The 14,580-nt window shown below is 35.7% G+C and overlaps 1 long non-coding RNA gene across 1 annotated transcript; it reads right to left on the minus strand.

The window, feature by feature from the left end:
• Positions 1–1,631: 1,631 nt before the first annotated feature.
• LOC108672097 lies at positions 1,632–14,364 on the minus strand. The gene is made up of 3 exons (XR_001930870.2): positions 14,160–14,364; positions 2,781–3,018; positions 1,632–2,317 (listed from the first exon to the last, which is right to left on the minus strand). It is a non-coding gene; the product is annotated as an uncharacterized LOC108672097 (long non-coding RNA).
• Between the last annotated feature and the right edge of the window lie 216 nt (positions 14,365–14,580).

The following is a 14,580-nucleotide window of genomic DNA, read 5'->3' on the forward strand; positions in this document are numbered from 1 at the left end:
TTTACTATAACTGTACTGTATCTTAAAGACCATTTTCTTGCTTTCCAAACGGTCGTTGTGAAGCTTTCCTTCTAGGTTTTAAAACTCGAAAACAAGAAATAAAAGCCAGCATGTCCATCGTTTTTGTACATGTATTTCAAACAAAGAAAGACCATGCGAGACTTTTATGGAACTTTTGTGGCTTTATCATTTCATTGGGAAAATGTTTATTGTTAACTAAATTGATGTATATAGCGGTTATTTTTAGTATTCTTGTATTGAACTCTCATGAAACTTCAACTTTTATTATTCTTTCCTCGTAAAAAAATTCTTAACACAAACAATACGCGTAATCCGTTTTGGGTATGTACAATACGTTATTAAAATAAAATGTTCTCGTTGCTTCCAATAAATCTTTTCCTTCATTCACCATGCAGATCAGCAAGCTGAGCGGCGCGCGAATATTATCAGTAGGTGTCGGCATTTGCGGTGAATTTCAATCAGCAGCATCGCCGTCTCCGGTCATCCATCCTATTATGACAATATGGAGGTCGACGAGAATAGCAAACTCGTCAACCTGGGGCCGGATTATCAAAACTTCGTAACTTTTTGTACTTACGACAAAAAAATTTTGTGGTACGTAAATACACCCTAATTTTGGCATTATCAAAACTTTCGTACGCAAGTCTTAGCTAAAAGCCTAAATTTTTTTCCCGCGCAAATATTTTTATAATACCACCGCTATTATTACGTTGTCATAGCAACGCCACTCGTAAGTCGATTGTGCGTACTTACGAAGTTTTGATAATACGGCCCCAGCACGACAACTTGGGCGCTCAAAACTCAAGTAAAAATGGTCGTCTTGATCCCTCTTTGGTCGTAGATGCTAATCAGACGGCCCTCGTGACTCCACGGTAAGAATTTTAAAAATTAGAATTTTTTCAACAGGGATCATTAATTCTTAGGGAGTAATGGGACTGCATTCATTTTTTATGCTTAAATATGAGCGTTGCAGTTGAGGAAGGGAACTGACCATTTTTTCCAAAGCTTAGAACTGCTGGTTGCTTGCCTAACGAGGGTTGTTTATCGAATGCCAAAGAGTAGACTTATGTGCAAATATTTACGGGTGTATTTTTACATTTTTATGTTGGCTAACAGGTTCGAATTTAACGTGGAAACTCGAATATTTTATGCGTTCCAAGGAAGCATAAGGAAATTCACTTATCCCTGTGATAACAGTAGCTTACAATCAAATGAATTGAGGAATGTCCCTTGAAATTAAGAAAAATGTAAGTCTGGCTCTTCATTTAGTACGACATTCCGCTAATTTGAAAGAGTGCCGAGGGTCATTTTATCAAAGGTCAAGTTTTCTAATTCGAATGAGAATGAAGGCACATAATTCTTACTGAAAGAATGAGACTGGGCAAAACGGTTCCTTTGAATGCGGTCACAACCTGAATAAGAGAAACTGACTTCCATTTATAGACTGACTTCCATTATATATAATATATAGTATAATAGGTATTGCTTAAATGTAAGTAATAACTCAGCAGATAATATTCTCCTCAAATTGTTATAAATTATTCATGATTTATTCTGACACGAGAGCTTTCAAACAGCTGCTACCGAATATCTGCTTAAAAAGAAACACATTCACGTCAGAATATTTTTACTTTACGTAAGCCAAAATCTGGAATAATGTGTCTAATTAATCATTATAAGAACCATTGAAAACCATTATATTGAAAAAGTTTTTGAAACCCTTATATTGACATTGAAACCATTGAAACCATTATATTGAGAAAGTTTTAAAGATAATTTAGTAAAATGACAATATAAACCGGATTTGAAGGCATTTTTTTCAAATATTCAAGCCTCGCAGCTTTGGATTAGCTGCATATCGCAGCTTATCCAAAGCAAGCAACAGTACTAAGTGTCGAGAGAATTCGAAACACAAAACGCGATGGAACTCCAAAAAAAAAAAAACCAGACCCATTTGTTCCTTATGTACCGACCCGATGTAGTCACCAAGAAGTGCTAAAAAAGCGCAGTGTCTAGGTATAACAAAATGAAGACAGAACAAATATAACATCTTTCCGCTTGTCGACACATTAACAATCTTAACGATACAAATCAAAAACAACGATACCGAGAAGTTGAAAATGAGAAGAAAAGAAAGAGAAAACGTAAAAAGCCCAAACGGAAAAACCGAAATCCAAATGAGTGGATTTGCAGCACCGTGCCCTGGTCATTCTTCTTATTCCGTACGAGGAAAAGCGACGGACTTCTTGTCTATGCTGGGCCACTTGGTGGCGATCGCTCGAGCCTCGGTGACACTCTAGAAAAGGTATCATATGATAAATGAAAAACTAGCTTGAATTAGGGCTTAAATACCTAATATCATGAATTTCCGAGCCGTTCCTGCTGGTGAGTTTCATGAATGATTCATAATCAACTACAAGCCTTTTCCTTAAACATTTACTGATATTTCTTCCAGAATTCTATGTACATGGAATTCCATAAACATCAAAGTATCCGAAAAGTAGAGCACTGCATTTTTTCCTCAAATTTTCCTACGCAGATTTAATCGGAGTAATCAGATTTAAGAGAAAAACTGACTTTATTCTATTTGTCAATACAACACTGCACTGTCAATACATCGCGAAAATGTGCAAATATATACATATGAATATTAGAAACCAATGGTTGTTCTCATAATTGTTAAAATAGAACTTGATAATCTAAAATTCACATATTTTTCTAAATATCTGTTGACGATCACAATACCTACATCTACTTACTCATCGCTGGAGCTGTCCGTGGTTTGGGTCGACTTTGATGCAAGCTCCGCGGTTTGGGTCGACTTTGATGCAGTGCTCACTTGAGCTGTCTTCGGCTGGTGCCGCCTTCGTATATGCCTCTTCCTCTGGTGATCCTTCCCCTTGAATGAAGCCCTGCATGCCCGTGCCATAAAGGAAAGGCCTTGAAATCCCGTTGAAATCCCGTCGTTGTCGCTACTCGAAAGATTTCCCATGTTCCCTGTTGAGAGACATGTTGGGGGTTTAGTAATGTAAAATATTTAATACATTGGGCATAGACTATCAAGAAGCCTTCTCTCCCACTGCAAAAATCACATCAATCAGAGTAGTATTACAGTTAGCAGCCCAAAATGATTATATTGTGAGCCAAATGGATGTCAAGTCAGCCTACTTAAATGCACAAATTGATACTGAAGTCTATCTAGAGCAGCCTGAGGGCTACTCTGTGAGCAATGATAGTGGGGACAAACTATATTGGAAACTTAAGAAATCCCTTTATGGCCTAAAACAGAGTGGACGAAATTGGAATGAAATGCTGCACTCCTTTCTCACTTCAGAGGGTTTTGATCAATCTAACGCTGATGGCTGTGTGTACTCTAGACAAGCTGAGCAATCTACTGCGATAATCGTTGTGTGGGTTGACGACCTCCTAATTGTATCTGACAGTGCTGACATAATTAAGGCTATCAAAGCCAGCCTGTCCAAAGCTTTCAAAATGAAAGATTTGGGAAAACTAGCCTGGTTCATAGGTATAAATTTTGAAATTTCAGATAATAAAATTACAATGAACCAATCCAAAAATATTTAAAAAATTCTAGAACGTTTTGGTATGAGTGATTGCAACCTAAAATCAAATATTTCCGACATCGAGGTTGATCATGTTGTTTCAGATGCAATTTGTTCAAAGCCTGCTGATGTAAAACTGTATCAGGAAATGATAGGGTCTCTCATCTATATAATGTCATGTACCTGACCAGATATTTGCTACATTGTGTCCAAGCTGTCTCAGGCTATGCAGTGGCCAAGTGCTGCACACATGAATGCTGCCAAGGATGTCCTGAGATACCTGAAAGGAACCATTGACTATTGTCTGACGTTTAAAAAATCTGACACAGTTGAATTATTTGGATTTTGTGACTCGGATTGGGGTAGCAGGGTTGGCGATTTTTTTTATTTTTTTAAAAAAATAAAAAAAATCAAAAATCAATGATTTTTTTGATTTTTTCATGGTTTTTTTGATTTATTTGATTTTTTTGATTTTTTCAACTTTTTTGTCTTTCTGAAGTGTTATTTTTTATGTTGCAATTAGCCTACTAACAATAACAGTATATGGATCATAATGGATGGCTAAAAAGGGCACTTATTGCCTTCAATAATGGCCAACAGGCCAAGGTAGTGTTTACCACTTAGGGATCTTTGGGCAAACAATTATTGGCAAGTCTATTCATTAGCTTTGCAAAGTTTGTATGGAGCAAGGTAATGAGCTAAATATTGACCATTTAACTGGCTTCAATATACAAAAACACTTTAGGAATGCAGATCTTTTAGACATTGAAGAGTCACATAACAGATAGGTAGCTGATAGCACAGTGCACAGCACAGTCAGCACTATCAATAGATCTATACTAGTTTTATGTCCTATAAATCTACCAGACTCTACCCTCTATACACACCTACTAGTAGTGACTGACTGCACTGTTCCCATTTAATTCAGACCAATAAACCAATACTAAACATAAACTGAACGATAACCAAACAAACCTCATCCGACTTGAAACGAGACTTAAGGTATGAGAAAATCTAATACTGTTTGAAATAAACATGTGCACAATTCAAATATTTTATATCCATTCACTGCATTTAATCATTTTATATATAGTCTTATAATTGTAATTGTCTAGTTTCTAGTTTTAAATTCACATATTTAGAGATTGAAATTAAATATTTGAATTAGAATACTCATATCAGGGTGGAAAATCTTTCTAATTGCCTAAAAGGTCAATACAATCTCAACCTCTCAATATACTGAGTGGGAGAGAACCGATTGAGCAGTTTTGAGGTAAAATAAAAGAGTAATGGAGGTACATAAAGAAGAAAGTTTATTTTCCTAGAGGTTAGCATAACATATCATTTAGAATACTTATGTTTTGAAAACAGTATCTGGAAGATGGGGGCCGTTAGCAGCAACACGCTGTTGGAGTCGTTCTCAGAGGAGGGAGTAGCCGTAACAGTGAATTCCGATCGCTATGCTGCAATGTTGCAAAATTTCTTGCAGCCCATGATGGAAAACATTGTTGAAAATGAAGCATTGGGAGAGGTGTGGTTCCAGCAGGATGGGGCTACAGCTCACACAGCCCGAATGTCGCTCAATGTTTTGAAATGCATGTTCCCAGACTCTGAGGGGTGATTTACAGTGGCCTGCAAGGTCACCTGATTTGAGCATTTGCGATTTCTTTCTTTGGGGACATCTAAAAGAAAGAGGTTCAGAAGTTGCCCTCACATCCTACCACAGCTAAGGGAACAGATTATTACAGCCGAGGTTATGGCCATACCTCGCCATATGTGTGAACGTGCTGTAGAAAACTTCCGAGAACAACTCCAACAGTGTGATGCAGCTAACAAACCCCATCTTCCTGATATTGTTTTCAAAACATAAGTATTTTAAATGGTATGTTATGCTAATCTTGAGGAAAATAAACTTTCGTCTTTATGTATCTCCATTACTCTTTTATTTTGCCTCAACACTGTTCAATCAGTTCTGCCCCACCCTGTATAAACTAGCTAACACATTTAAATTGTATATGTATTGTAATCAATATATAGCTAATAGTCAAATAGTTAGACTACTTATAGCCTTATAAGAATTAGCTAAGCTGCTAGCTACGTACCATGTATTGCACACTTGATGCCTCTGTACCAAAAACATTCAATTTATTGGAACCTAATACACACTAAAGGCAACAAGTTTATATACCAATTTGTCATTCATAGTACATTTATACTACCTAAACCATGAATAACAATACCTCAATATAAATTAAAGACTGCCACTCAACATGTTTAAATATATGAAAAAATCAAAAAAATCAAAAAAATCGAAAAAATAAAAAAAATCATGATTTTTTTATAAAAAAATCAAGTGATTTAATCACATGATTTAATCATTGCCAACCCTGTGGGGTAGCAACCCTGATCGCAAAAGCATCACAGGGTATTGTTTCAAATTAGCTAAAAATGGTTCTCTTATCTCATGGAACACGAAGAAACAACCGCTGGTAGCCTTAAGCTCATGTGAAGCAGAATACGTAGCAATGACATCCGCTGTGCAAGAGGTCCTTGCGTATGTTGTTGAATGACATGTTCATAAAATCGCCTGATCCAACTGTAATATTTGCAGACAACCAGGGAGCCATTTTCATAGCCAAGAATCTGGTGAACCGTCAGAGGAACAAACATATAGATATTAAATACCATTTCATTAGATCTGAAATTAAAAACAAGTCAGTCGATGTCCAATATGTGCCTACTGATAAAAATGTAGCTGATGTTTACACCAAGTGTTTGCCTAGGAACAAAGCAAACAGTTTCATTGAAGCGATTGGTTTCTCTGTTGACAAATAGTTATTGTGACAGTTATAACAAACAATGCGCTAGCGGCGTACCCGCAGATTATTTTTTTTACCTTTATTTTATGATAAGACTATTGTGCAATGTTTGTGTCATGGAATTTGTGTTTATATTATTTGTGTAATGTTTGTGTTAAGTACCTCTGTCCGTAGGCAAACGGTGCACCCATTTGTGACTAGACTTAGAAATGACTTTAGTAATAAGTGGCTGAATTTGTTCTTTCATACATAACTATAAATCACTTGTACCTGTCACCGAAAATTGTACTTCATATTTTTTTAGGGAGAACTCATGCTAACACAGCTAAGAAAATTTCCTTTGTTTGCGCAATTTCCCTTTGTTTCGCACAATAATATAAAATAATATAACAGGGCTCTCATTTAGGATCACAAATTTTTCTTTTCTTGTATACTCTGCTTGTATTGATTACTCCTAACATTGAAATGCATTGATCAAAAAATGATACGTTTAAGAGGGGGTGTTAGAATAAACGTATCACCTATCTGCAACATGTACTGCGAGTTGTCGGATTCTAACGTAACTTTTATGTCTCTTGCCTTATTTCCCTGTAAGAGGAAGCACCCGCTTCTCCTATCGCTCTCTAGCTTCTGGTCTTCGGCTCAAGCAGGTTGCTCTCTCGTTCGGTGTTGAAGTAAACCTTAGCAGAAGACTTAGCTTTCATTCAATCCCACAACCGTAAGGCTATCATGCCGTCACACAGTGAAAACTCAACATGTCCATTTCATATAAGTTCAAAACGGCCTTACGTAAAAATTATTGCATGTACCATACATCCATGGTATTAACTTTCTTGAAAGCGTCTTGTTTGTAGCTTTCAAATGAGTGCAAACACTTTGCAATTAACGAGAATAATGATCTATCAGTACAGATTTAATTTGAATACATGTATATACAGGGTGCGGCGCGGGAACTTACTTATTTGAATTGCGCGCCACGTGGCGGCCATTAGTCCTAGGAAGGTGGCGCCATGCGCAATATGGTGCGCGGGCTATGAAGTTTTTTGTCCACTCAGTTCAGTTGCGACCATGCAGTGGTCGAGAGAGGAGCGCGCGTTCGCAGTCTCTGTGTACTTTTCTAGTGGCCGGTCTATCGTTGCAACCTCTCGTCTGACAAAATGTATTGAACAGCATGGAGGTCACCTACAAGATGTAATATTCAAGAATTAAACTTGTAAGTAAACCCAACGAAACTTTAAATGTAGCTCTTTGTAAAAAAGAAAGAATTAAAACGCTATCTTTAATACTTTTTACTTTGTGATTTTTTTAAAAGAGTAAGTTCCCACGCCGCACCCTGTACATGTTGTTAAAAGATGCTCATTTCATAATTTTTTAAATTGCTTTATGCAAAAACTAGAGTGCGCACAGACTGCGATTTGCTGCATTAGACGCGCCTTCTCAGCAGTTACAAAATAAGCCTGAAACACTGAAGAGCCAAAATTTTCGATTTCAAAAGCAGAAAAAAACCGACGCTCCCCTATAATAATTAAGTATAAATTTGCAAAATTGGTTCTATGTGATGCTGAATTTAATTCAATTGCTTGAACGCCACAATAAAATTTTCAGATATATAGCCTATAGGCCTTAGCACCATCAAAATAAAACCATTGAAAGTTTTTACATGTACAATCATTTTTACCCACTCAAAAAGTGGACCTACGATCATTGCTGACATGAGGACACTGAAGCTACTTACTAAAGATAAAATAATGAAACTGAATCATGTTCAAGAAACTGAAGGATATGAAAATAAATAATAACATGTTTTTGCAAAATAAATTCCTATAATCTTGTTTCTGCATTATGATTGATTAAGCTAAATTTCTTAATTTTTAAATGTCAAATGATACATACAACTTATCCTGAGGTACAGGCTTTCCAAATACGCTAAATACACATACTGACATAACAACTTGAATCATATCATGTTGGACTAAAATATATTTAAAAATTTGTTTAATTTTTTAATTTATTCAAATAGATCTTCTTCAATAAACAAAGCACACCCCCATACAAATGCTAAGTCGATGGTTGTTTTCTACATAATAATTGTGAATAAAGAATTCATGATCATGCATTTAATTAAAAATGAGTAAAATTTGGCTCGTAACAATTTTTTTTTGTACAAATAAAAATTCTGAAAAAAAAAATTATTTTCATCTAAATGATCCCCGATGAGTGTAGAGTTTAATGGGGATCTTTATTGATCCCCAATAAAGATGACGACCAAAGCGTCACACTTGCTGTGGTCGTGCTCGCTCACTGCACAATTTATTTACCGGTACCTACATTAAAAATCTTTTAAATTCATTGTCGCTACCCTACCAAAGCAGACCATGATATTTTTTTCAATTAAATTCTAATACTTTCAAAAAAGTGAAAGTATTCAAAATAATTATACATGTACAATGAATTTCTAATTTTATTTTCAAAAATTGAAAAAATTAATTTCAAATTATTTTCAATGAATAAAAATTTTGTAAATTTTCAAAATTATTTATTCTATCAACTGATTCATGCATTGTCTCTGACTTTATGCAAGTGTGCAAAATTTCAGAACAATTGGACAGGTAGAGGTGTGTCAAATATGGATTAAAAGATTTTTAGCAGACAAATCTATTTTTACATTTTCCATAATATTGATTTTTTTTCATGCACTGTCTCCAACTTTACGCAAGTGTGCAAAATTTCAGATCAAGTGGACAGGTAGAAGTGTGTAAATATAGATTACAAGATATGTAGCAGCTAAAATAATTTTATTTTCAATTTTTTAATATAAAAAATTAACATTTTTAAATTTTCAAAATTATTAATTCTGTCAAAGGATTCATGCATTGTCTCCAACTTTATATAAGTGTGCAAAATTTCAGATCAATTGGAGTGGTAGAAGTGTGTTAAACATTGATTATAAGATTTGTAGCAGATAAACAGAGAAACAAACAACAAGAAGTGATGTTAAAGAGAAGTGTTGTAGAAAAGAGTTCAAGATAGCTATAATACATATATATGCTGCAAATAGGGAAAATATTAGCACTAATAAATTATTGAATATTTTAAATGATATTATCAGGACTTGAGCCCAAATTAAGCTACCTGCACAACATACAGTGAAATGGGTTGACTTCAGGGTTGGCAATGATTAAATCATGTGATTAAATCACTTCAATTTACAACAAAACTCTTTCACATGAACAAAGTCAAATAGAATGCATGCAAAGGCCAAAATTTTGAATCTGGATGATCTCATTTTTCCAATCTACACAATTTGGAGTCAAATACGGACAAGTTCTCTGGTCAATGTTACCCCTGCTGCTTGGGTAACATTGACTGCTCAAACTGAAAAGCCCAGAAATTTCACCCATCCTTGTCTTGAATTCAGCATCCAAAATGAGCACCAATATGTGATAACAGGCAAAGTGTAGATTTTGCTCTTATTTCTGTTAAATTAGGACACAGGCTCTGGTTTGGTAACAAGAGTTTGCAGTGCATCAAAATACATAGCATGTGTGGATTCTGCAAAATTTCATTTCAACAAGCTGGCTACCACAGTAGACAGGGTATTCTAACCTTTTTCAAATTTATACTTTGGCAGAGAAAGAACTTTTTCCATTCACTGCCAGGAACAAGTATGGGTATCTGAGCTACATGTTCTTAGCTGGTCAAATTGTCCAACAGCTAACATTGCAGTGGATCACCAGAAGTGCATTCCCTTCATATTTGTGCTTGCTGAATGAAGCAAACGGTGCATAACAAGGCTTTCTTTGACAGTTGATCAAGCGCCACTGGAAGTAAATGTCAGTAACATTGTAATTGCAGCACTATGATCTAGAATCTAGGCAAGATCAAGGGCTGCTGCAAGCTTTGCAGTAACTATGTAGCTGAAGGCTTGCTTTGCACTGGATCTGTCATGGGTGAATGCTGTAATCAGTGGCAGAGGTTCACCTTAACTTATTTAGTCCATCTCTACTATAACGCCATTTCTTTTCTCCTCTCAGGGGTCTTTTCTGAAAGGCCAGGACTTTCAGAAAAGACTTGACTGTCAAGTCTTCCAGTTTTTCTCATGATTTCTTCCTTTCCTTGGCAGCCAGTGCCATGACTTTACTAAAAATAGAGCCATTTTGTCCCTCATCTCACCACCTGAGAAGAGATTCATTGGTTTCTTTATTTCTTACAGGTACCATTCCTTACATTCCGATGCACAATATCAAAAAAAAATTTTATTTGGATGCACAATATCATTCTCATCATCCATGAGACACCACCACTCTTCAAACAATGTTAAAAGGTGCTGTTCCTACTTGGTGTTTTTTAGCCAATAGCCAAAAAACTAAGGACCAGGGCAAAGAGGGCAGCTTCCTTAATGTCTTATACATAAGTCTATTATGGTTGTGCAACAAATAAGCTATAATGAGAGCAGTTACTTGTATTAGTTGTATTATTGTACTGTATATATTCATAGGTGGTGACATAGGAATGAGCAGCAAATGTTGAACCCAAAGAATAATTTGATTATTTACACATTCAAAATATTCATGGACTATAATCATATATTCTTTGTTAATTGCAGAAAATAGGTTCCAAGGCTGGCAATAATAACTGGATTTCCTACTACTGTAAGAAAACCATATTTATTGTAATCATTTCATGTGTACATAATAGCATTTAAACTCTGAATAAACTGTTTATAATGTTTGATCTTGGTATAAGCTTTTTAAAATGGAACATTTTAGGAGACATGGCATCCATTGGAGGTGAAAATATGAACCAAGTTCAACACAAAACTGCCATCTCAAAGATAAATGATTTGGCCAAAAAATGCCTTTATAGTTCATATTTAACCAATTCTGTCTGTTCCTTTGGCTTTCCCCCAATTTCAAGAAAAACATCCTATTTTTACCAGCAATTTCAAAAATTACTTCAGGAAAAATAATTTATAACCACAATTGTAGGAAAAGCATAAGACTCAACAGTTAAATTAGGTGGACTCATAAGTAAGATAACATCTATTATGCACACTAATACACATGTGTGTACAATTAATGACCAGAGAATGCATTACAATTTTCAAGAAGTCAAACAATTTTTTAGACGACATTGGTAGGTCAAATGGCTGGTTTAGCAAGTAATAATAATATATTAATGAAGTTTCACATGTAGCAACATTCATTTTCAAGTTAAGAGAAGCATTGAATAATGAAATTTTCTTGGACATAAATTCATAACACACTTAAATAGGATTCAACACAAAAATTTCAAGCCAGAAAGCCCCTAGCTCAGCATACAATTTCAAAGTTTAGACAAATCCAGTAGTTTGGAAATAGATAGCCAAGGACCAATTCAAAGCAGTGAGAGTTCCAGCAATTTTTGGTTGGTTAAAGTTGTACACCTCTCAATGACCTCTGCGTGATGCTGGTAGGTTTTTCCAGCATGGTGCAAGTGATGGTCTTGTGTGATTGTCTCAGTGGGTTTCTCTGCCCTCTTGGTGAGAAGATGGCAGGTGGGACAGTCTCAATGTCATGATTATTAGTTCAATTACTCCAATGTAGTCCAAAATCCAAATGATGAATAAGTCTTCAACCTACTTTGAAGCAAAATTTATAGACTACATTGGCCTCTCGTAGAACTGCTTTTTGGCATTGGAGTTCTCTGGAGAACTGCTTTTGGTTGGTATTGGTGAAATTGTGAGAATTTTTTGCAAAAGTTGCTATAATTTTTTGTTATTTTAGCACATATTCATTGCAAAAATTTGTCAGCTATAGATAAACAACTAGTAAATATAATTAAGGCATTGCCAACCCTGTATCAGATCCGAACCATGACAGTTTCTGTTTAGCTCAGTGTATCAATTGTCACTGTGGTGAAAGGTGTAATGTGGTAGGCTTTTTGATACATTTTCTTAAATGAACATGAGAATATATTACCTACACAGAATTTCACACTGCTGACTGTGTTTGTGTGAAATACAATAAATTGATCAGTCACCCATGTTGAATCTGTGCAGGTGGCTCCTGACACTGGAATACCTATCCAATGTTTACATTTTTTTGGTGGGAACTCATCGCAGCTGATTTCCAGACAAGCTTCACTGCATACTGATCAATCCAACATACCGGAAACCTTACTTTTTTTAAATAGTTGGCTGAAGACTGACAAATATATTAAATGAAAGAATTTCAATCTAACTGTGTCAGCAAGATCTTCTGAGGGCATCAATTTTGCTACTGAAGCGTCACCAAAGATCTTGCAACATAGTGACAAACCACAGATTTTTTAGAATCAGTTCATTTTTAATTTCCTCAAGATTTAAACCAATTTCTTATGTATGATAGTGCTGGTATCCAGGATACTTTACTGGTCTACTTATAGTTATAGGACTCAAAAATGAACTTGAGGGAGAGTCTAAATCTTGCATTTAATATATTTCTCAGTCTTCAGCCAACTATTTAGAAAAAAAGTAAGGTTTCCGGTACGTTGGATGGATTACGATGCAGCGAAGCTTGTCCGGAAATCAGTTGCGATGAGTTTCCGCAAAAAATGTAAACAACATTTTTTCGATTGCGTAGTTTTGGTCGCATTAGAGCGGTCAGACTTCTTTGTTACTTGTTCAGTTGACACTTGCTGTACAACCGGACTGTTTTTAGGGTAAAATTAGTTATTTGGGGTAACACGTGCATGCAACCTTGTAATAAGTTCGTGGCTTGTAAATAGTTCGTCATTACTCAGCGTAAATGGCTTTTCATTAAAAATTACCCGGCGACGCATCTTTAAAATGGCCGGCGACGCTTTGGGCTTAAAAATCCATATATTGCCAAGTTGCCAACGCTGCATCCACCCTCTGCATAGTGGCTGATGATACCTCCACTTTCAGTCCATCATCATCACTGACAAATATCTGCAAGCTGCCACAGGGGTTTCATTGGAAAAACAGCTTACTTCATCACAGTAACAAGGATCCAAATCCAATCAACAGTTGAAGGCATCCAACGTCACAGTCACATGATTCATGAATGATTGAATCCAATCATCGCTAGAATGTATGCAACTTTGCAACATCATGTTCACAAGAATCCAATTAGCATCAGAACATGTGCAACTTCACAGCCACTGGAATCCAATCAGCCTTAGAAAGCTAGAATGGCCGCCCCAGCCCCCAAATGCACACAATGTTAATGCACTGATGCTAATTTAATCATTTAATGTGTAATGCTACACTTCTTATTTCAAGTGCGTAGGTAATACAATATGTAGTTATGTCACTATTGATGGAAATCTCAAAGAATAACATCTTCACTATGTACATTCACTCACAAATACCTACCTACATGAAAAACTACCTAGGTACGATTCAATCCACAATAATTACAAATAGGTACAAAACTTTGTAGATTGAATTTAAATTCCTGATTTGAAATACAAAACAAACAAATTGGCTCTTGGGCCAATTGCCCCAGGCCCATTTTAACACCATAAAATAGTATTTCATTAAAAATTGAATAACTCTATAGGCGATTAGGAGTCTAATCCACATCATACATTCCTCATTAGGCCTAGTTGTAACTTTAAACAAAACAAAGAACTACCTCGTTGCAATTGAAACTTTATCAAAAATTTAATTTAAAAATGGGAGGGTGAAGATAATAAAATAATATTCTATATTGACAGTGATTTGACACTAATTATAAAGAACACTATTCCAAATGCACTCATACGGTCATACCTGAGAATAGTCTACTGCAGCCTCTAGTCTCTACACTAGTTCAGTCAACCTCAGAAGTCAGACACAAAGTGCCGATATAAGCACATTAACTTATCAGTGTTGCCAGATGGCAGGCCTTAGGACTGGCTAAGCCTTAGGAAAGGAATACATTACGAAATTGTTGTCCGCACGAGTGAGGAAAAAATGTTACACATCCTCTTTCTCAAGCCGAGTTCTCACTAGAACTTGGATACCTAGAATACACGTCCGCAAGAAAGTTCTTAGAACCCTTAACATACTATATGTGGATAGAATAATCTTGCAATTACAAAGCTCAGCGCATTCTAACAGATGTAAGACAATTTTTCATTTAACCACATCGGTGGGGAGTGATCAGTTCATACGATGAATTTACTACCGTATAAAATATAAATGATCGTGA

This window comes from Hyalella azteca, unplaced genomic scaffold (assembly GCF_000764305.2).
Source record: "Hyalella azteca isolate HAZT.00-mixed unplaced genomic scaffold, Hazt_2.0.2 contig17652, whole genome shotgun sequence".
Taxonomy (NCBI): domain Eukaryota; kingdom Metazoa; phylum Arthropoda; class Malacostraca; order Amphipoda; family Hyalellidae; genus Hyalella; species Hyalella azteca.